Genomic DNA, 22,055 nt, shown 5'->3' with positions numbered 1-22,055 from the left:
AGCTACGGCACTCATCTTTGCTATGTGTGGCCTCGGGTTGCATCACGAAACAAGTTAGATTCAAAGTAAGATGTTTCGCATAGTTCGAATCTAAATTTAAGTATATTCTGTTTCTTATACAAGTTCCTAAAGTTGTAATGCATTACATACGCATACGTATATCTACTGCCGTAATAGATTAAGCTTATTCCTGAGCTCTTAGCGGTGCATGTGATCTTTATTCGAGAAAACCAATCGTGCGTTCATTACGTTGAAATTTTATATTGATTGATAATTACTTGCGAAACATGAACATACATATTATATAAGTATAGGTAATTCGAGCTAGCTGTATCTATTTTCTCTCTCTCGCCAAAACAAGTGATTCTTAACTTTCTAGTTTTCTTTTGTATTCATTTTCGTAGTTTTGCAGCAACATGAAGTATTAAGTAGTCAAAAAATATTTTTTTTCGATGTATGACTTTCGTTAAATTTTGGATCCAATTTTACCCTACCTTACCTAGTAAATTTATACAGTATATACAGGGGTGCCCACAAGGGGGGGCTATGACGCAAACTGCGTCATTGAAATATTTGGGGGGTAAAAATCTATATAAATATGTTTGAGGGTGTATAAAAATTAATCGAAAAGATTTTTTTCATGGAAGAACACCTGCGGATAGACAATTGAGGGGGGTGCGTCATGGACATGAGGGGAGTGGGCACCACTGGTATATATATATATATGAACATTAGTGGTAGACTATGTTAAGTAAATTTTTGGTCAAATTGAGTTAGAATACTTTTTTTAATAGATTATGTTTTTTCTACTGGTGTAATAATGTAAATCTAAAGCCATCTTATACTTTGTAACTACTTAGTACAGTTTGAAAAACAGTCACTAGCTAAGTTAGAATACTTTTTTTAAAATAGACTATGTTCTTTCTAGTGGTGTAATAATGTAAGTCTTACTTTGTAACTTAGTATATTTTGAAAACAGTATTATAGATCTTAGTTAAGGAACCGGTTTTTCGCTTCTCCTGTAAAATTACGAAATTATGACTTGGTTTAGTTTACCTCTGAGGTCTCGATATAAAATATCACCATCATCATAATCAAGCATTATCAATCCACTGCTGGATGAAGTCTTCCCAAGTTTTCTCTACAACTATCTACCTTGGGTAATTCTTTTCCAGGTTACTCCCCAGTGGTCCCTGATTTTGTCACAATTTCTTGTATGCGGACATTTCCTAGGCTGTTTCTGTCACGTGGTATCCACTCTAAAATTGTTTTCGTATATCAATCATAATTTCGTCTTGCAATATGTCCATCACATTTTCCGGTCTATTTTAAACATTATTTCATTAGTACCAGTCATTAGTTGCCAAATAATTCATTTCTATATATTTGGGCTACAAATAGTTCATATACTTTTGGAGCACAGACACACTACTTTTTGATCTTCGGATCTGGCAACCCTGACTCAATTATTTAAATCAACACAATGTAAGACGCCCATTTGCTGTAATGGCTAGTACACTTGATTTTGGTTCGCATGGTCATGAGTTCGATTCCAGGTGGCGGTAATGTTCAACGACCGAAGTTTTTCGGATTCCACTATGATCAGTAACTCCATGTCTCCTTTAGCCGCCCTAGCAATACGTGAGACGTTAAACTAAAACAAAACAAACAAAAAATCAACACAATGTGTATTACTAACTGTAAGTCTTTGAATAATTGCATATAGCTATATGGTATGGATCGAGTTTGAGGTGGTCGGTGGTCAAACTATAACAAATGAAATGCAGTTAGGGTGTAATTAAAATTTTAATAAAGCAGTGTTTTAATCTAAAAAATTCACCAGGCCTAAAGGAGAACAACTAGTGCTACTGAAAAGTTGTCAATTACGTTTAATTTCAGTTACAATTTGCTTTTACATGTATTGCTGGAACGAAAACTTTGACATTAACATTATAAGTAGCCCAAAGACTATGAAAAACATCGTGTTTTGAAAACATTCTTGCACCATAAAACAAATTACGAGTAATTTTAAAATATTTTGCACTTTAGCTACGTTATTTGCACTATATTTATAATAATATTTAGCAATTTATTTAAGCTCGCAACACTGCTTAAAATAATGTAACTGCGACTTGTTGTAATTAAAACTACTGAACACTAATGTTATAATTCCTGCCATTTGAATTATTAGAGATCTCCAAAATATTGATGTTAGTGATATGTATTGTCATTTGTTACACTGAATAATATATGTGCTTTTGTGGTTTAATTTAATATCTAAATTAGAAATATGTAGAACTCTTTCGTGGCTAAGCAGTTAGCCTATGGCGTGAGAGACCCGAGTTAGATTCCCGGCGGGAGCTCATGTGGTTTGGATTCAACGTTAATCAGCATGTCCAGTCTCATATAACCACGCTGCTGAAAGAGGCGTTAAACTCAATTAAAAATGAAATGAAATTTTTGAGTTTTACGTCCCACGGTTATGCCGGTTAGGCTAAAGGAGACTGTGATGATGAGAGATGAATGAAATGGTGGAATGAAGAAAGTGGGAGGAAACGGGAGAACCCCGAAAAAACCCACGCACTAAACTAAATTAACTGAACAGAAATATGTAATATCAAACGTAGTGCAATTTGAGAAATTACAACTTTATGTTGCGTTGGCAACATTGCTTGTTTATCTAATGGTATTGCAGAGTATCTAGAAGAATTTCCCCTTCCATATTTCACGCAGCATGTTAAAAATATTCAGCATTTTTAATATATATGACTATTATATATAACTAGATGAAATACCCATTTTTCGCATGGGACCAGTATTTGGAAGTCAAGGCCTGTGGGAGTATCACTATCTCAGCAACCGCGAAAACTATATATTTGACACTAATATCGGTCATTTTGTATTATTTTTACATGTCTCGGTACCCCCTCCCAAGGAGGTGAACCCCGGCCCGCATGCACTGGTAGCTGAATTTGAAAGTCATCGCTAATGGAAGTGACACCATTGATCTCAGCGACCGCAGAAAACTATACATTTGACACTAATATCTGCCATTTTGGATTACTTTTACATGTCTCGGTATCCCTCCTGTGAACTCCGGCACACAGCTAAACGGGGTGAATTTGGAGGTTAATGCGATCGGATTTTCACCATTGATCTCAGAAAACGCGAAAACTATTTGACAATAATATCGGTCATTTTGTATTATTTTTACGTCTCGGTACTCCCCTCCCCCGCAAGTGAACCACGGCCCGTATGCACTGGTAGCTGACTTTGAAAGTCATCGCTAATGGAAGTATCATCATTGATCTCAGCGACTGCGAAAACTATGTATTCGACACTAATATCGGTCATTTTCTACTACTTTTACATGTTCCGGTAAACGCCCCTCCTGATTCAAAATTAAAAAAAAAAAAAACGTTTCTTCTTGGTCTGAGGCCTGGGACATGATACTTGTCACCCAAATTTCGTAACTCTTGGACTCTCGTCTGGTCCCCAGGCCGCACACAGGCAATCAGAAAGACAGGCTCGCAGACACACAGACAAACAAACTCTTCCTTTTACTTATATTAGATATGATATACAGGCGAGGATCCAAGGGGAGTGTTAAAGGGGTTATACCTCCCCTTGATGCTCAGCTATACACTGTATAAATGGGCTTCAATCCTACTTCTTTCTTTACACTGGATAAAATGTCAAACTATGGTTTAGCCCCTCCCTCGATCATATCCTGGATCCGCTGGTATATATATAATATATATATATATATTGAGAGAGGGAGAGAGAGACAGAGATGACTATACAGATCAGCAGATCAGCAGTGGATTTTGTTTCGGGGGAGGCTTGCGAACGAGTAAGAAATATTTGTGTTGTACGTGCAATGCGAAAAAATGATCACAATTCTATTTCGGGAGAGGCTTCAGTCCGATAGCCATCCCCTAAATACGCCACTGAACATTAGTCAACTGTTTCCATATTATCCAATACAGCAACGAAAGAAATTTTGAGTAAAAGTCAATCTTAATAGTTGTCTATATCAATATTCGAGACGAGACCGAGACTTTCGAGACTGACCTAAGTCTCGTCTCGGTCTCGTCTCAATTTATAGAGCTCCGTCTCGGTCTCGTCTCGGTAGAAAAAAGGCCGTCTCGGTCTCGTCTCGGTATATAAAAGGCCGTCTCGGTCTCGGTACCATCCCTATTTTTGATTATCTACAACATTAAAAGTAAAAAATGTATATCTAAGATTTTAAAATAAAAACAACTGCCATTTTGAAAATGTATTATGGCAAAACCCCTGTTTATGTCCAAATTTTCAAGATATGTATTTGATGAGGTCAGGTCTGGTGGGACAGGTTACTTCCTACGAAAATATCCACAATGGGTAGTTTACTCTTCGGAGTGAGTGTTTTTTTTTTTTTTTTTTCCTTTTTTCTGATAGTTTTCTCAATGTGAAAACAAACATTTCTGTAATAACCCTAACAAATGGCAGGCACGTAGCCAGGATTTCGTAAGGGGGGGGGCGTGACATAAAATACTGTGGTTATCACACTAGGAGCTCGATCAATCTAAACTATTTTACTGGCAACATATATTGGTTTGTTAGGACAATAAAATCAGGACATGTTAGTAAGTATTTTAAAACAAACTATGAAGAAATCTCGATGGAAAAAAATCTTTAAAAAAGTATTGAAAAATATTTTACAATATTTACGTTCCATCCTTTTTTGATTCAAATATAACAATTTTCCTTTCATTCTGACCTCAACTATTATAAAAGTAAATATTCAATAATCTTTATTCTTTTGAATATCTTTCCACATATTTTTTTTTTTTTTTTTTTTTTTGGTTTCTATTATTCCGTCAACTACTGTCTGTTCCAAATGATAAATCAAAGGAGTGGTAGAAAACTGTAACATGTCTGATACTGCAGAGAAGCGATCACGAAAAATTACAATAAAAAATGTCCACGCTTTTACAGAATGGCACCATGCTTTCGAAAGCTTGATATTTCCCTGATTAGTAGCAGAAATTCTGAGAATTCCGTAACTTTTGTAGAAATTTCAAATTCCCTGACTTTTCCAGGATATCCCGCTCATTCGCAACCATATGCATTGCAAGTAATACAAATCTCCTCATAAGAAAGAGTAACCATAAGCTTGTTGTAGCTTTTTTAATGCTGACTCTTCTTTTTATCCTTTCTCTTTGTTTCATCCTTCCTTATTTTTTTATTCCTGGTCTCGAAGAGGAGGGCAGACCCCCCGGACCCCCCCCCCGTTGGCTACGTGTTTGCAAATGGCATAAGGCATCTCGTACGAAAATTCCGAAATGGTATAATTTTGAAGGTTAGTTTTTTCGTACGAAGTTTCCCAAAAATAGCTCCTAAGTTAGATTCTTATTTCACAAGAAAATATTTCGTTAATTGCAGTTTAGTGTAAGTAATAGGAGCGGGAAAGCTTTAGTGCGCTGGGCCGTGCCTTTTATTTCTTTTTCTTGAAGACATAAAAATTCAACTTATTTTCATTCCATTTCTTAACTTCAATTGTTGGAAGTTGAAAAGCTCACATCCATTTATTCCGTATTGAACATATTTTTCCTTTCAGAGAACAACGAAACTGTGAATAACAAGGAATGAGGGTATACATTTATATAATCTCCATATCCAATCATTATCAACTGGATACTCTGAAGTTCACGGTTTACTCATCGTTTTTGTGTACTCGTTCTCACAAGAGTTGATTCTTAAAAGTCTGGTCTTAATACAGGATTTCTGCTAAATTCTGAAAGCCTAAGTTCCCTGCTTTTAATTTTATTGAGATAACATACAAAAATACTACGCTTAATTCGTACAACTAAAATAAACTTGGTACTTATCATCTAAAGTTTAATTCCATCATTGTGGTTAGTGAATTACATAGTGAAACGAACAGAAGGTAACTGAATAAGCTGAAAATAGTTCTATACTTGCTCTACTAGACAAAACATCCTAAGTGTGTATGAACTGTACTATGAAAAGAACTAACATTCTAAACAGGTATTGTTGATTTTTCTTTATGTATTTGTTTAGGGAGGCCCTGAAGAAACGGAAGCGTCTGTAACATGTGCTCTCGAGGTTGGATACCGAATTTTGACACTGCTTATTTATATGAGAATGAACAACACGTGGGAAAAGCAATCAAGAAATGGATTGACTCTGGAAAAGGGAAGAGAGAAGATTTATTCGTTGTTACTAAGGTAATTTAATTCTAATTCTTTATTTCCCTTTTCGAAATCAGCTTTGACTTAATTTTCTTAGTATAATTTTTGTAACTTCAAACTGTTGTTTTAACTATCTTTTCTTTGTTTGTAATAGAATAAATGATACGACCACCACACTAAACTGTCTTGGTCTCACTTCTTAAATTGAATAATTTCATGCTGTACTTACTATGAAAATATTAATTTACGAAATTTGAACAAAATTTTATAATAGACATTTTCAGAAAAAAAAACTTTGTCAAAGAAAATTCACTTCAAGAGCAAACTATCCTCTGTGGATTTTTCATGAAAAATGATATTGGATGTATTGTAGATTGTTAATGAAACATTTATTCACAAAATAAAAACAAAATTAACTGAACAGTTTTTGAAAAAAAATGACCGAAAAAACACTCGAAAATAAAACTATTGCAATTATTCTTGAAAATTTATAATCTGCACTCATTTCCTTTGTGTGGTTTTTAGTTGTTTCTTCGTGGATGTGCATTAATTGCAAAACTTTTACAGTTACCTACAAGTCTACCATCATGAAGCGTTTCTCTTGCAACAAATAGGGCTCTTGAATGAAACTGAGGCTCTTTGACCAAGTGAAGTTTTGTTAATTTTAACCAAATTACTTCTGAAAAGAAGAGCAGTAGACAAAGTTCACTAATATTCATGCACTAAAACATACAATCACTACTATTTAATATTCTAATATCGACTTTTATGTAAGCTTTATGTACAAAATACTGTATGAAAACAAATACCTGTTCTGTAATGCGACAAATTATCTGTAATAATAACGAAATATTTTGTAAAAAATGTAACGCATATTGCTGAAGCAACTTCAACGTTACCAACTGAAACAATAAGTTTTTCATTTTGTTATTGTCACATATGTATTGTAACTCTTGTAGTTATATAAACAAGAGAAAAGAAAATTATACACTTCACTGTGAACGGAAAACTGAAACATTTGAAAGAAATATGTATTTGAATATGCACGAAGTCCTAAAAGGAAAAGAAAATCACTTATCATTCGCATTCGCAAATGAAACGAAATGAAATCTTTTTAGTTTTACGTCCCTCGGTTACGCCGTCTATACTAAAGGAGACGGCGATGATGAGAAATAAATAAAATGATGGAATGAAGAAAATAGGAGGAAACGGGGCAATCCCGAGAAAACCCACGCACACCGTGTTTGTCCATCACAAAGCTCACTTGGAACGAGCTGGGATCGAATCAAGAACCCATTACACCAGAAGTGAGCGCTCTACCACTGAGCCACCTCGGCCCCACTTTCATTCGGAATTGGTACTCTGTAGTAATCTTGTTTTAGTTTTATAGAAATAAATTAAATTGAAGTTTTACATATTCAACCCCTTAATATATTTCTCGCTGCTCAAGTTTACTCACTTGTGTGGTGTATGTGTAGGCCTAAATAAGGTCATATCTCGTTTCGAAAAAATGAAATGAAATGAAGTCTCAGAGTTTAACGTCCCACGATTATGCCCGTTAGGCCAAGGGAGACGATGATTAAAGCAAGTGAACGATGATGGAAGAATTCGTGGGATGAAAAGTGGGAGGAAACGGGAGTACCACGAGAATGCCCACGGATACGATGTTGTCCACCACAAACTTACTTGGCTGGAGAGCGAACCACGGACCCCATGCACAAGAGGTAAGCGCTCTATCACTGAGCCACCTTTCTTGATACATACGAGCAATGTTCGGTTAAACTTCTAGTCTATGGAATAAATTTTGTTTCCCAAATATCTTTACATCAAATTTTGACTGATTAATCATTTTGTAGTTTCAAATTTGCTTTCGCCAACAAAATGTCAATCTATAGCTTAACGTGGAAATTATAACTTAACCTACCAAGCAAATTACTTAATACATCAACTAATGTTACACACAAAACGATACAAAACATGATTTTCCCGTCTCGTTTTCGTAAATTTTGTAAAGGTCTCGTCTCTTTTTGTAAATTCATTTACGTACAACATTTATGACCTGATTTTTTCTTAATATCATCTAGAAGTTATTAGAATCCCTCCGCATCACGAGAGGTCCATGAAGAGTGCGATATAACAACATTTAGACCATATTTATCATTGGAGTATATTGTATAGTGACAGGCGTGTCTTTAAATGGTGATAAAATGTTCTTCGTTAAGTTTGTACGATCATTTTTATCAATTTACAATTTTTATACTCAGAACCGCTCATGGTTTTCCAAACATGGTCTAAACCAGTGTTTGAGATTAAAGATTTGGGGGACTAGTATTGTGTACGAGACTTGAGGAGAAATTTCCAGTCTCGTTTCGAATTTACAAAGGTATCTCCCGTATCATGGGCGATACTAACGTTAATACATACATACACTAACAGCGGGCTATAACAGCTGAGGGGCCGCGGTGGCTCAGTGATAGTGCGTTCACTTCTAGTGCTTGGGGTCCTCGTTTCAATCCCAGATCGCGCCAAGTGAGTTTTATGGTGGACAAACACCGTATGCGTGGGTTTTCTCTGGGATCTCCCGTTTCCTCCCGTTTCATTCCACCATTTCATTAATTTCTCATCACCACTGACTCCTGTAGCCTAACCATCTCCTTTAGTCTAGTCGCATAACCGTGGGACGTATAACTTAAAAAATTTCATTTCATTTTACAACATCTGAACACGTTGCTTTTATTTTTTTTCTGTTCATTACTTTTCCTGTTTCTGACAACGGTTATTTACCGAAATTGAGGCTTTCCTTTAAAATACTACTACTGTTTTCTGTTTTTAACTTTTTTAACTAATATGTTAAATATCGAAAGAAAATATTTGGAAGCTTAGAATAAAACGTAAATCTACTTGATAGTTTATTTAAAGAAATATGTTAAATTGATATTAAATTTACTTTTAATATGCATTTTTATAATATATCTATGCATTATTGTTTCAATCAAATTTTTAGTTACCTTCAATTGGAAATCGACCAGAACATGTGGAGAAGTTCCTAAAATTGTCCCTGGAAAAGTTACAGTTGGACTACGTGGACTTGTATCTAATTCATACTCCTGTTGGATTCAAATACGTCGATGACTATACCTTAACGCCTCGTAATGAAGATGGATCAATAGCATTTGATGTGAATACTGACCTTGTGGCTATCTGGAAGGTAACTTCAATTAAAAATGTATTTAATAGTACAGTAGAACTCCATGTATTTCCTATTAAACATTAATAGAGAACTGTTCATAGTGTTTGTTGTTAATAGATGTGCACTGTAGATTGCTCTAAGACAATTTCTTCAAGCTATTCTAATAAGAAACCTAACAATTTTGTAATGATGTCACAGAATCGTGTCTTCCTTACATGTGGTGTCACATTCAGGGAAATATGTTATATTACTTCGTTGTTAATTGTGTATTTTGCTGCCTTATTTATTTCTGAATTCTAGGTTTCGAAACAAAAAATCTTGACAAGACATAGACCCTTAAGATCAGTCAACTCGATACATCTGTCATTCTTCTATTGTTCTTGCTTCTTCCACCCTTTTGCATTAGCGGCAATGATATTCTATAGTATCCTATTCAAACCCTGGATATTTTATATTTCATCCGCTGTTCTTTAACCGAATGCAAGATAAGAGGAAAATGGTGAAAGTTTCAAAACTTCTTTTAAATCAAATTTTTATTTATTTATTTATTTATTTATTGTTTAATGCAAGGGAGAATGAGTTATATAGCCATTTTTCAATTATTATTCTGGAAGAGTCTGCGGCTCTTCGACTAATAAAAAAACTACTACAACTACTAACGTACTGGATTTTCGTGTCCACTCTAGAATCACCCTTCTTTGAGGAAAGAGAATATTGACAGACAAACTTCAAACTAAGTCAAGGTCACGATGTCCACTTTGGAAAATGAGTCTGTAATAATCCATTTCTTACAATAAGTGTTATGGAACTCCTCACAATTTTTTTTTGAAATACGCCACAAACAGTTCTGTGGCAAAATATTAATTTCATATGTTCCGAATATATATATTAATCGTGTCATTATCGAACTGATCACTTAAAAATGAACTTCTGCAAACTCTAATCAATTATTTTTTTAAAAATAATAGAATTTTAACTGATTATTTTAATTAGTAACTTATTAATGGATTAATTATAAGCCTGGAAATTTTTTTTGTTTCGCTCTCTGGTGTTGAGATTAACACTCTTTTACATGAAATTTGTGTTATGTAACTAAAATATAAGCATGCAAATGTAAAGTACTTTGTAATATGCAACGAATATCGAGAACTACTGTTAAATATAATTTAAAACATACTGTATCTCTTTAACGTTAGCTTTGTTTCAGTAATTCAAAATAGAAATAACGCACAGTTTCTAAGCGAAGCACAATGTTTTTATTAAAATATTGATGTGTAACGGTTTCTTCAACTAACTAAACTTTTGGTTTCATCAGACACCTTATGAAAATATGTGCCATTGCCATTAGATTATCAATCATTAATTAATGTGTCTGATGAACCCAAAAGTTTAGTTAGCTGGCGAAACTGTTACACATTTTAATAAAAACATTGTTTTACTGAGAGGCTGTGTGTTAATACAATATGCAAATATTAATTAAATATTAGTAAAGAAAAGCAAACCAACTTCTATATCAATATATAGAACAAAGAATACTTAATGTACCATCTATAGCATTTAATAATTTGCAATGCGTTAAGAGTAGTCCCACTAAGTGTGTTACAAAACATAGTATACTCTAGAATAAAGTTAAATTCGGATCTCAAAAATATAAGATTTTAAATAGATCATGCATTGGATTTGTATAAACAACATACAAAAAGTAACATGTCAAGAGTGAGATGTTATCATTGATGCGTTTCTGTTTTGATGCGATATGAGTAAGATTAGAACAAATTCTATCCTTCTCAGAATGCAATGTCAAAGAATGTTCCTAAATCCTTATCCCCGTGTTAATTGTTTACCATGTCCATTTCCGTACTAAGATGATACAATCTATTTCCAGGCACAGAAAAACATAGTGAGTCTTTAATTTGTCTTTCACAGCCCAGGTAGTAATGGATCTAAGACCTGAAAGTACATGAACAAACTATTGAAATGTTGGTATTCTGATTAAACTTTCATAAGACACCAGTAGTACACACAAGTCAGCTGAGACTTACGTATGTCACTCTCTTGTCCATTCCTATCAAGTCTCCTAATACCTTTTTGATGAGTTTCTACAGCTTTAATTTTTGGGAGAAGAAGTTGGACGAGAACATGGCACGACGATTTTTTCGAGATTTCGTAATATAAACACTTCTACAACCTAATTCAATTTCATTTACTTTTGTAAACGAATAGCATTATTCATATTCCATTAACAATGATAAGATGTTATTAACATAGATTGATTATTTAATGTGGCATGATTATAAAACGATATGTCTCCTTAGTGAATCCTTTATATCATTATTATTATTATTATTATTATTATTATTATTATTATTATTATTATTATTATTATTATTATTATTATTATTATTATTATTATTATTATCTCAGCTACTCACCTTGCAAGAGATACTGTAAATACAAGTTTGTAAAGAGAATGTTGTTAACACCAGCTTGCTTTCCAAACAAAAAGCAAACAAACTTTGCGGTGCAGTAGAAGATAATACTAATCCTAAAAACTGGTATAATTATTAATAACTTCGATAAAGTTTTCGATTTCATGATCATTTTCAAGCTTTTTCATTAGATATTAGTTTAGGTATTAAACAAATGATAATAATTAAGTAAAAAAATAAAATAAAGAGAAAATAAGGTAAATGATATAGTTTGTAATATTACTGTTCAGCGTTTATAACATTATTGGTCTTCGAAAGGGCTAGCACACAAAGTATTGGGCTCGATCTTATGTGAGCTGAAGTTTCTTTGATGCTTACCCAGGGTCGTGAGGACAAATTAGGAACTATTTGCATTAAATGTATAGAGGATTCTACGTAGAAATAATGTTATCATTAATGCCATAAATCACCTAATTGAACATGAGTTTTCCCGTTCGTTTTCGACCTGATTCATTTCCTTAATATTTCCATACTCGTTTTAAATTAATTTTATGAAGTTTAAATTTGGCATCTTCTTTACACCACATTGATTCAATCTGTTCTTTCTCCACTAACAGACACGAGACGCTCCCTAAGTTTTAACCCTTTGGGGATCCTATGGTACAATTTGTACCATACGCGTTTTTCATGGTACATTGCGTTATTTCTCTTCTATTTGAGCTTTTTCATCCGTTTTTTTGTTTTGTTTTGTTTTGTTTTCCAAGTCCAGAGGCCTTGTAGAAGACATTACGTATGGTTTCAGACCGTCCTGCGTCCAGACATAGGAGGTGATGACGTCATAAATCAAAAATTTCTTTTCTCATTTTCTAAGCCTATGTTCAATATTTTTTGGCAGGCTTATTTTTCTACGTAGAAGATTGAAATTTTGCACAAACATTCAGTCCACCGAGTAGTATTTACCAGATTTTTTGTTCCGATGTCAGTGCTAAAACAGGGGGGGGGGGACCAGAGGGGCAAAGGGGTAAAAAAAGGGATTTTTTACCCCCAAAATCCCGTTTTTCGTCATTTTCCCGCCTTACATACATGATAGGACCACGTGAGTCATACCGTCTGAAAGGCAGTTCCATTCTGAAGAGAACGACGGTCAAATTATTATTCTAGGGTAATTAGGGCCGTCTCAGTGAATTTTTATCCAAATATACTTCTGTATAGGGTAAAAGTGGGGCATGGTAGGGAAATTTTTTCTGGCGGGCCTATTTTTTCACGTAGAAGATTGAAATTTTGCACAAACATTCAGTCCACCGAGTAGTATTTACCAGATTTTTTGTTCCGATGTCAGTGTTAAAACAGGGGGGGGAACCAGAGGGGCAAAGGGTTAAAAAAGGGATTTTTTACCCCAAAAATCCCGTTTTTCGTCATTTTCCCGCCTTACATACATGATAGGACCACGTGAGTCATGCCGTCTGAAAGGCAGTTCCATTCTGAAGAGAACGACGGTCGAATTATTATTCTAGGGTAATTAAGGCCGTCTCAGTGAATTTTTATCCAAATATACTTCTGTATGGGGTAAAAGTGGGGCATGGTAGGGAAATTTTTTCTGGTGGGCCTATTTTTCCACGTAGAAGATTGAAATTGTGCACAAACATTCAGTCCACCGAGTAGTATTTACCAGAAGTTTTTTTCCGATTTCTGCGTAAAAACAGGGGGAATCCAGAGGGGCAAAAGTTGAAAAAAGGGAAATTTTGCCCCGAAAATCCCTTTTTCAGGAATTTCCCGCCTTAGATACATGATGGAGACATGTGAATGGTACCGCCTGAAAGACAGTTCTATTCTGAAGAGAATGATTGGCGAATTATAGTCCTAGGGTAATTAGGGATGTCTCAGGAATTTTTTTCCCCTGAGATCATAGTGTTTTATGGTAATTTGGGGCATTGTGGGAATTTTTGATAAAATTCTCCCGCCCTTACTATTCAAGATAGAAACTTGAAATTTGGCACACACATTCAGTATACCAAGTACTATTTATCAGATTTTTTTTAGATGACTACGATCACACATGGGGGTCCAGGGTGGCCAAAGTTCGAGAAAATTTTTTCCCTCCGAAATTTTCACTTTGACATTTTTTCCCGCTTCTGGTATATGGTATGAGCATGCAAGTGGTACCATTTGAAAGCCAGCTCTATTCTGAAGAGAATGAGGTATGAACCATGATCCTAGGATAAATAGTGACGATACAGTAGCTGCTTGACTGAAAGTTTAAAAAATAGCCCAAAAAGCCAGGATCCTTTAAGGGTTAAAGTAATTTTCACTGCGTTTTCATTTTATACTGAGTTTTCATTAGTGAAAGATATGCAGGATCAGGGCCGGCTCTACCATATGTACAACACGTGCATTTTCACGGGGCGGAAAGTTTCGTAGGGCGACAAAATCTATCGTAAGTATATTATTTAAAATAAATATTTCTTGTTGAAAACAGACTACATGATGATGATAGTTAAATTTACTAAGCTGACCTTCTATTTGAATACTACATTCATAAATCATATTTAAGTCGCATTAGTTTAAGGTCACATGGACAGTGCTAAAGCAAATGGTCAAACAGATCCCAGCAGGGATTGCTTGATTGTTGTCAAATACAAGAACTCGATTCTCAATAGTAGCGAACACTGTTTCATTTAGTTAGTTATCACAGTTTCGATACGAAAACTAGTCTTGTCTTTGTCATAAACAAGTTCCTTATCGTTGAAGATGGAAACAAGTTGTTTTTTTTAATTTTTAGGAGACGTAGAAGTAAAATCAAAAAATAAAGATGAAAGAGCTAGTTGCATTGAATTGCAAACTGATATATTGAGATTGAAGCTTAATATTGAATTCTATAAAAAGGATTACCATCTTTCCTCTGCAGGTGTGTTTGCTTTATCTTTCACTAACATAATAGATTCTTATTTAAAGAAAAAACAGACACGACTAGATTGTATTTGTAGTGATCAGACCTTTCTGAGTGCGAGTGCACTTTCCTTTAATTTCATTGTTCATGATGGGGTGGCATATTTAAAATCGTGGCTTTTAAGATTTGTTCTTTCTGGAGAAAGGGGACTGGAAAATTGCCTAGGGCCGGTCCTGTCTAGAATAATATAATTATATTTAGATTTTCACAAATTACACGTCAATTGAATTTTGTATTTAGTGAAACAAGCCTTTATTGATGAACAGTAAGAAGCATATTGAAATTTCGTAGTACGGTATTTCATCCTTTGACAAAACTTATTGATTAATAGTTTAACAAAAATACTTGACAACCTTTTCTGTCACTTATTTCAGCTGACATGTCAGCTTTACTTGTAGGAAATGGAAGCCCAAGTAGACGCTGGAAGGGCGAAGTCCATTGGAATTTCTAACTTCAGCAGTAATCAAATAGAACGTATTATGGAAGTGGCTCGAATTCCACCAGCCAACCTTCAAGTTGAACTTCATTTGTATTTCCAACAAAAACCATTGCGAGAAACTTGTCAAAAGTATGGAATCACTGTTTGTGCCTATGGAGCACTTGGATCTGCTGGAAGGGCTGAGTACTACAGAAAACAAAGAAGGCCGTAAGTGATTTGTGTATCTAAAATATTATTATATTAGTTTGTTCTTTTCTTTAAGACCTTTATTTAACGGCTATAGTCTTCATGCACACTAACTGAATTCATCAGAATTTTCTGATATATATATATATATATATATATATATATATATATATATATATATATATATATATATATAAAGAAATTCTGATCAAAGCATATATTAACTAATAAATAATAGCGTTACAGTTTCGACAAATTAACTTTGCCTTATTAGTTAATATATTAGTTATAATTATTATTAAATATTAATATAATTTATTAGTTAATATATGCTTTGGTCAGAATTTGTCTTTTAATTTAAACAGAAGTTCCTAAGCTAGTATGAGTGGTATTCAGATATATAATATTCAAGTCAGTAATAAAAATAATCGTTGATATGTTACAGTAGGCGGAAAAAATTTCTCATCAAAGTTAAAGTGTTCACTGTTAAGAAAGATATTTCTAAACAGCTTAACGTTTGAAAAATAGTGTAACTGCAAATGATCTTTCCGATTACAAGCATTCATAACTCATCTTTAATGACACTCAGCTGTATAAAATAAAAAAGTGTCAATAGAAAGAGAAACTCAAAAAGTTTTCTGCGACTGGTAACACTATCGCATAGTTACACAGTTTGCTGCTAGATGTGATATGAGAGAAAATGGCTGCTGACGGAGACAGTATACAATGCGTGACGGAGACAGTACAATGCGTCAATAGTTATTACCATTACAAAGTCTTTAGTAACGCAAACTCATTTCTTATTATTTCCTATTTTATCTATCACTTTATTCTATCTATCTACTTTATTATATTCTCTTATTCACGTGCAAATTCACATTCTGCTATACTTCCTATAAACCTGCATAAATTCTTGCGGACACTCTTGTTCACAATACACTTTGATAAGGTACAAAACGACTTCACGATATTATACCACATTTTTACTTTAACTTCGAATGTTTTCTACGTGGTAGTCACATATCCAATCTAGTATACAATTCTCTAAATATTCTTTACCAGTTATGCAGATACAATCATAACGGGATAATTGTCGCTATCAAAATACTCTCTTTTCCCCTGGAAGTAAAAGAAAAGAAGAATAATTTCTAATGATAATAAGAAATACTGCAGAACATCATCATTTTAAAATTATCACACACTCAAAACATTATTTACACATCATCATAATCTCATTTCGTTTTGAATTATTATTATTATTATTATTATTATTATTATTATTATTATTATTATTATTATTATTATTATTATTATTATTATTATTATTATTATTATTATTACGTTCATTGTTTTCACAAATAATCAAACATTTCTTTTATTGCAATATATGCCACTATCATGATTATGCTCTGATCGACGTTTTTGTTTTCTTCGTCAGTTCCTCGATTTTTCTTTCCTTTGTGATGTTTTTCTTTTCTTCTGTTACTACCGTGTTCTTCTTGCCTATCTCTTTTCCCGTTTGGTGTTCCTCTTATTTCCATCTACCTCCATGCTTTTCTTATCTTCCTTTGTCTTCTTTCCCTTAGAATTATTTTCTTCTTTATCGCTTTTCAACTAACGTGTAGCAAACCTATTTCTCTTCTGATTATCTTTATTATTATGTTGTTTGCCTTACCCAGAACCTTTTTATTTCTATAGCACTGTTAGTGTTCTATAATATTGTAACTGAAGATATGAAAACCTGTATTGAACCTAATCCAGAGACTACTCTTAACATGATATGACTATTCTTATCTTCCGCCCCCGAATATAAGATAAAAGGATCTAATTGGATTGCGTTGACTAAATCTTGTTCGTTTCCTTGTTCAATTGTAGTTTCGAAAATGTAACTCTCTCTTGAATCTGAACTGTAATTATGGAACTCTCAACTCGAGACATACTTTTAATTTTAAGACAGGCTACTGTTGTTCCCTAGAATTAGGAATTAGATTTCTGGACTCTCGATATCAAAGGCAATTTAGCCTGTCACGCATATAAGGGATGACGTCCATCGGCGAGCACACTATCGATGAAAGGGAAGGAAGGAAGCGGCCTGGGACCATTATTTTAGGTACTCTCCCGGTATTTGCCTGGTGTGAATGAGGGGAACCCAGAATAAACCTCACTCAAGATGAGGGCCTGAAAAAGTTGTTACAGTTTTTCGACCGAGTAGCCCCAACGGGAATCGAACCCGGGATCGCTCGCACCAGGCTGTCTCCTAGACTTGCATTTAAAATTAACCTTGATGATTCAGGACATATAGCAGTAGGATACCGAAGTAAACACATCTTACAGTAACTGAATGAATGTTTCTCCATTAATTCGTAAATAAAAGCATTTCAATTCAATTTAGTTGTGTATGGAGTTTCCTCCTATTTCACGAAAAGCACTGTTTCGTTTTTTCTCTGTTGGTTTTATGTTACTTTCTGTGCTGTGTAAGTTATTTCCTATGAGATTACGCCAAGTATTATCAGAGGGAAAAAGAGAAATGTGTATATTTGTAACCTAATACCATGTTTTATCTCACGAGAGATGGATATTCACACCGCTGCAGAGAAACCAAAGTACAGTGGATTAACTTTTGCTTGAACACTATGTGATGACAAATATTTCTACTATCTTATCAAAAACTTGAGTAACACCAATCTCGTTTTTCATGATTTCTTTTTTCATTCTATCATTCTCGTAAATTTCACGTTTTACTACTTCGTATAAACTTGCGTAAACATCTTTACGTATCTTTCCCACAACACTTAAGGTATTCGAAAATAATTTACGATATGTATATATATATAACTTTTGGGTTTCTGTATGTGATAGCCACCACATAACCAATCTATAGTACGTAATTCTCTACACATTCGTTACAAGGCAGGTGTCTATGATCGTAGGGATTTACTGTTACTTTCACTACCCAACAAATGTCTCGCAAAATAATAATGTTGTAGCTTATCAGTATATTGAGGAAACAATATCTTTAGTCTCAAGATAGCATCTCACAATAATAACAAATCAGCAACAAATTATTGGTAAACTTCTCTAAATTACATATTCCGAACAAATTTAATGAGGTTTTCCGTTCATCAGTTTTAATTTTGATTTGATTTTCTTTTTTTAAAAAAAAAATAAAAGAAGTACCGTTAGCTGAGTTGTTATTTGCTTAGTTTGAAGAAAAAGCTTCCTTGCACTTTAAAACTGAAGAGATTAGAAACAAATTTATAAGTGCAGACTTCATAAGCAAATTTATTAACGAAGGAAGCAATTTATTAACGATTTAATGAATGGTTGTATAAAAGTAATTATTGTTGTTTAAAATAAGATAGAAATAATATTTTGTCGTAATTATTAAAGAGAATTACAGAAATACAAAAATATAGAGAGTCCATTGCAATTAACAAAGTCAAAAACTAAACAGAATTTTTATTGAGATTCTCTCATACTCCATGTTAGCTTATAGGCTTAAAAAACGTTTAAAAAATACAACTATAAATCTATCTCAAATACGGAAAATTTCTTACAGGGTATAAACTTTACTGTGTAAAGAAGAACACTCGATTGGAGCTTACGAAGATATTTGTGAATGCAATTGAATGATATGAAACGTAAGAGCCAGGGGAAGGAAATATATTAGCATTGTAAAGAGGAAGATTCATTTGCTTCCTCTTTCAAAATACAAACACAAGAACTCAGACTCAGAATTCTACATAAGCTGTCATTGCAAACAGAAAGAAACATATACGAATAGCTCTATATACGTAGCAGAAAATAGCACCTAACACAGATAAGGTAATCTAAATGAAGAATGGGACAACATTACATATAAGTTTAATTATATACCATATGTTGGCTTCCACAATACAATAAAAATCCATTTAGGTCTTTTCAGAAATCTTTTAATTACATCACTTAATCTAGCAATTATGATACAAAAGAATAACACAGAACAAAATAGAAGATTGTGAATAATATAAGCTGCATTGAAGATAATTTTTCTTGTCATATAGGAAAGTGAACAATTTCGAATATTAAACTTACCTTTTGTTCATCTAAACATTAATCGATCTTTCCTAGTTATTCTGAAGATAACAGAAGGTCGTGAGTCGTCCAAAATTATAGGAACTAAACCTAAGAAGAGAACACGTGGAATTTTTATAATTTTCGTTACCAATATGGCTGAATTCAGTACCTATTTTTGCTGCCAAGGCTGAATACTTCAACACGACAGATTCTGTTGTAATAACAAATTCAAGTTGCGCCATTAAGTATGATTTCATCTTCTCTTTCCTTTCTAACACATATATGGTACATATACAGGGTTTTCATAAAGTATGGACGGATTTAATTTGCTTATAATTTACATAAAAATGCTCATATTGAAATCAAATAAAGTGCAAACGGTAGCGGAAGGATTAAATTTTTACCTGTAATCTGCACCAGCTCAGTTCATTCACCGCCACACCTCCAACTGGGCGCCATTCCCAATCCATCGGTTAGGGAATTTCTCGTCAAGGAACTGTCTCACCTTGATTGCATAGTGAGGGGGTGCCCCGTCCTGTTGGAACACGATGTCGTTCTGGATTCCACGTGCCTCCAGTTCCGGAATGAGGTTTTTTATGCAACATATCCAGGTACGAATCTCCATTCACGGTCTCCTCTTCAAAAAAGAACGGTCCAATCAGATGATCATAGGACACAGCGCACCAAACGTTCACTTTAGGGCTATCTCTCTGAGTTGCCGCTTATCTAACAGTGTTGCCAACTAAAAATTTAATCCTTCCGCTACCGTTTGCACTTTATTTGATTTCATTATGAGCATTTTTATAAAAATTATAAGCAAATTAAATCCGTCCAGACTTGATGAAAACCTTGTATTACAAACTATATCATATATATATATATATCTTACCAACTATATCGTTTAATAGTGAATAAGTATGCATAAACATTGTATATAGCAGCCATTTTCAACTGGACGCTCCATGACGTCGCAGTTCTGTCCGCACATTCTCAGTAAATCACTCACAGAGAGCAAGGAGAATACAACAAATCTAGCATTGATAGAAGACAGTGGCGACAGGCAAATAATTTGTAGTTGATAGTTCTGTAGCGGACTGATTACTAATCGAATACTACCTATCTGGTTTTATTTCATTCCACCTACTTCGTTCCCTCCCCTTTTCTTCTCAACTTAGTCTTTTCCTCCTAGATTTGATCATACAGGAGCCTGCTCCTACCTCATACACTGACACTGATGAGTTGCAAATGACTGTTATGTAGTTTCCATTACAATTTACGAATGGTTACATGCTCTCTGTTTTTACAGGGAACCTAAAATCCCTCCCGTTTTAAGTGACTCAACTGTTGTGTCTCTGGCTCAGAAGTATGGCAAAACACCTGCGCAGATTTTGTTGCGACACATTGCACAGAATGGTATTGTTGTTATTCCCAAAAGCACCAAAGCTGAACGAATTAAGGAAAATTTTCAGGTGAGTTGAATTTACGGTCATGTACAAAGTTAAGTGGAAAATGAATTTTTCACATAAACTAAACTCTCTTAAGATATGGTCACTTACGTTAAAATGAGGCAGATAATTTTTAGTTGGGTAATGTGTAATTTGGACATTGATTCCCACTATTGTTTCGGACTTCCTAGAACTTCTCTCTATATATACAGTCAGTGGTATCATTCAACCGGTTCGCCCAAACCGGTTGTTAAAATTTCTAGTTTCCGGAACCAGTTGTTACAATTGTCTCTCTATTTGCAGATTCTGCATTAAATAAATAAATAATAATTTTAAAAAATAACAATAAAATATTTTTAAAAAACATGCTTCCTTTGAAACATTAACAAACAAAATAAAACAAATCATGCTAAAAAGTAAAAATAAATTCTGTCTTCAGGAAAATCATTTTTAAAAATTTTCTTATGAATGACTAAACAGGAAAGCATGGAAAGCGCTCTCCTATACAATCAATTTATATATTCTTTAATTTTCATGTAAAACAAGTGATTGTATGTGAGAGCGCTCCCCATGCTTTTCTTTTCAAATTTAATTATTCACAGATTTTTCAAAAATAATTTCAGTAAAATAAAATTTATTTTTATTTTTTAGTGTGATTTATTTTATTTAGGAGAGATAGACGCAATCGGAAAAAGAAAAAGGGGAAGATCCAAGATAAGATGGAAAGTCAAAATATGAGATGATTTGAGAGAGAGGAGATGAAAAATAGAGGACATCCAGGAGAGAACAGACTGGTTGGAAAGAAAGAAAGAAACAAACAAACAAACAAACAAAAACGGAACTCCTATCCCATACAAACACGGGGAAAGGTGGAAATAAAAAATGAATTTTCCAGTTTAACGTCCCACGCATATACCATTTAGTCTAAATGAGACGCATGATGAAGGCAAGTGAATGATGAGGGAAGATTTTGTGGAATGAGATTTTGGGAGAAAATGCGAGTATCCCGAGAAAACGCACGGACATAATGTTCTTCATCACAAACTTACTTGGCCGGGAATTGAATCAGGGACCCCACGCAGCAAAAGTAAGTGCTCTACACTGATCCAAGAAGAAGAACGATTTATTTAATCTTGTTTGTTAAATTCCTTTTAAAAAAGCATGTT

At 33.9% G+C, this 22,055-nt stretch overlaps 1 pseudogene across 1 annotated transcript in view; it reads left to right on the top strand.

Annotated features, from left to right (window-relative positions):
• LOC145664184 (aldo-keto reductase family 1 member D1-like) overlaps positions 1–22,055 on the top strand; it is a 47,507-nt pseudogene that overhangs the window by 2,862 nt on the left and 22,590 nt on the right. Inside the window, exons 2-5 of the transcript XR_014127329.1 lie at positions 6,067–6,233; positions 9,202–9,405; positions 15,162–15,409; positions 20,751–20,913. The product of XR_014127329.1 is annotated as an aldo-keto reductase family 1 member D1-like (transcript). The remainder of the gene's footprint in view (positions 1–6,066; positions 6,234–9,201; positions 9,406–15,161; positions 15,410–20,750; positions 20,914–22,055) is intronic.

The sequence above is a fragment of the Thermobia domestica genome, chromosome 11, assembly GCF_964235325.1.
Source record: "Thermobia domestica chromosome 11, izTheDome1.hap1.1, whole genome shotgun sequence".
In the NCBI taxonomy this organism is placed as follows: Eukaryota; Metazoa; Arthropoda; class Insecta; order Zygentoma; family Lepismatidae; genus Thermobia; species Thermobia domestica.
Note: the sequence above shows the minus strand (reverse complement) of the source record. Positions and strands in the feature narration are given on the sequence as shown.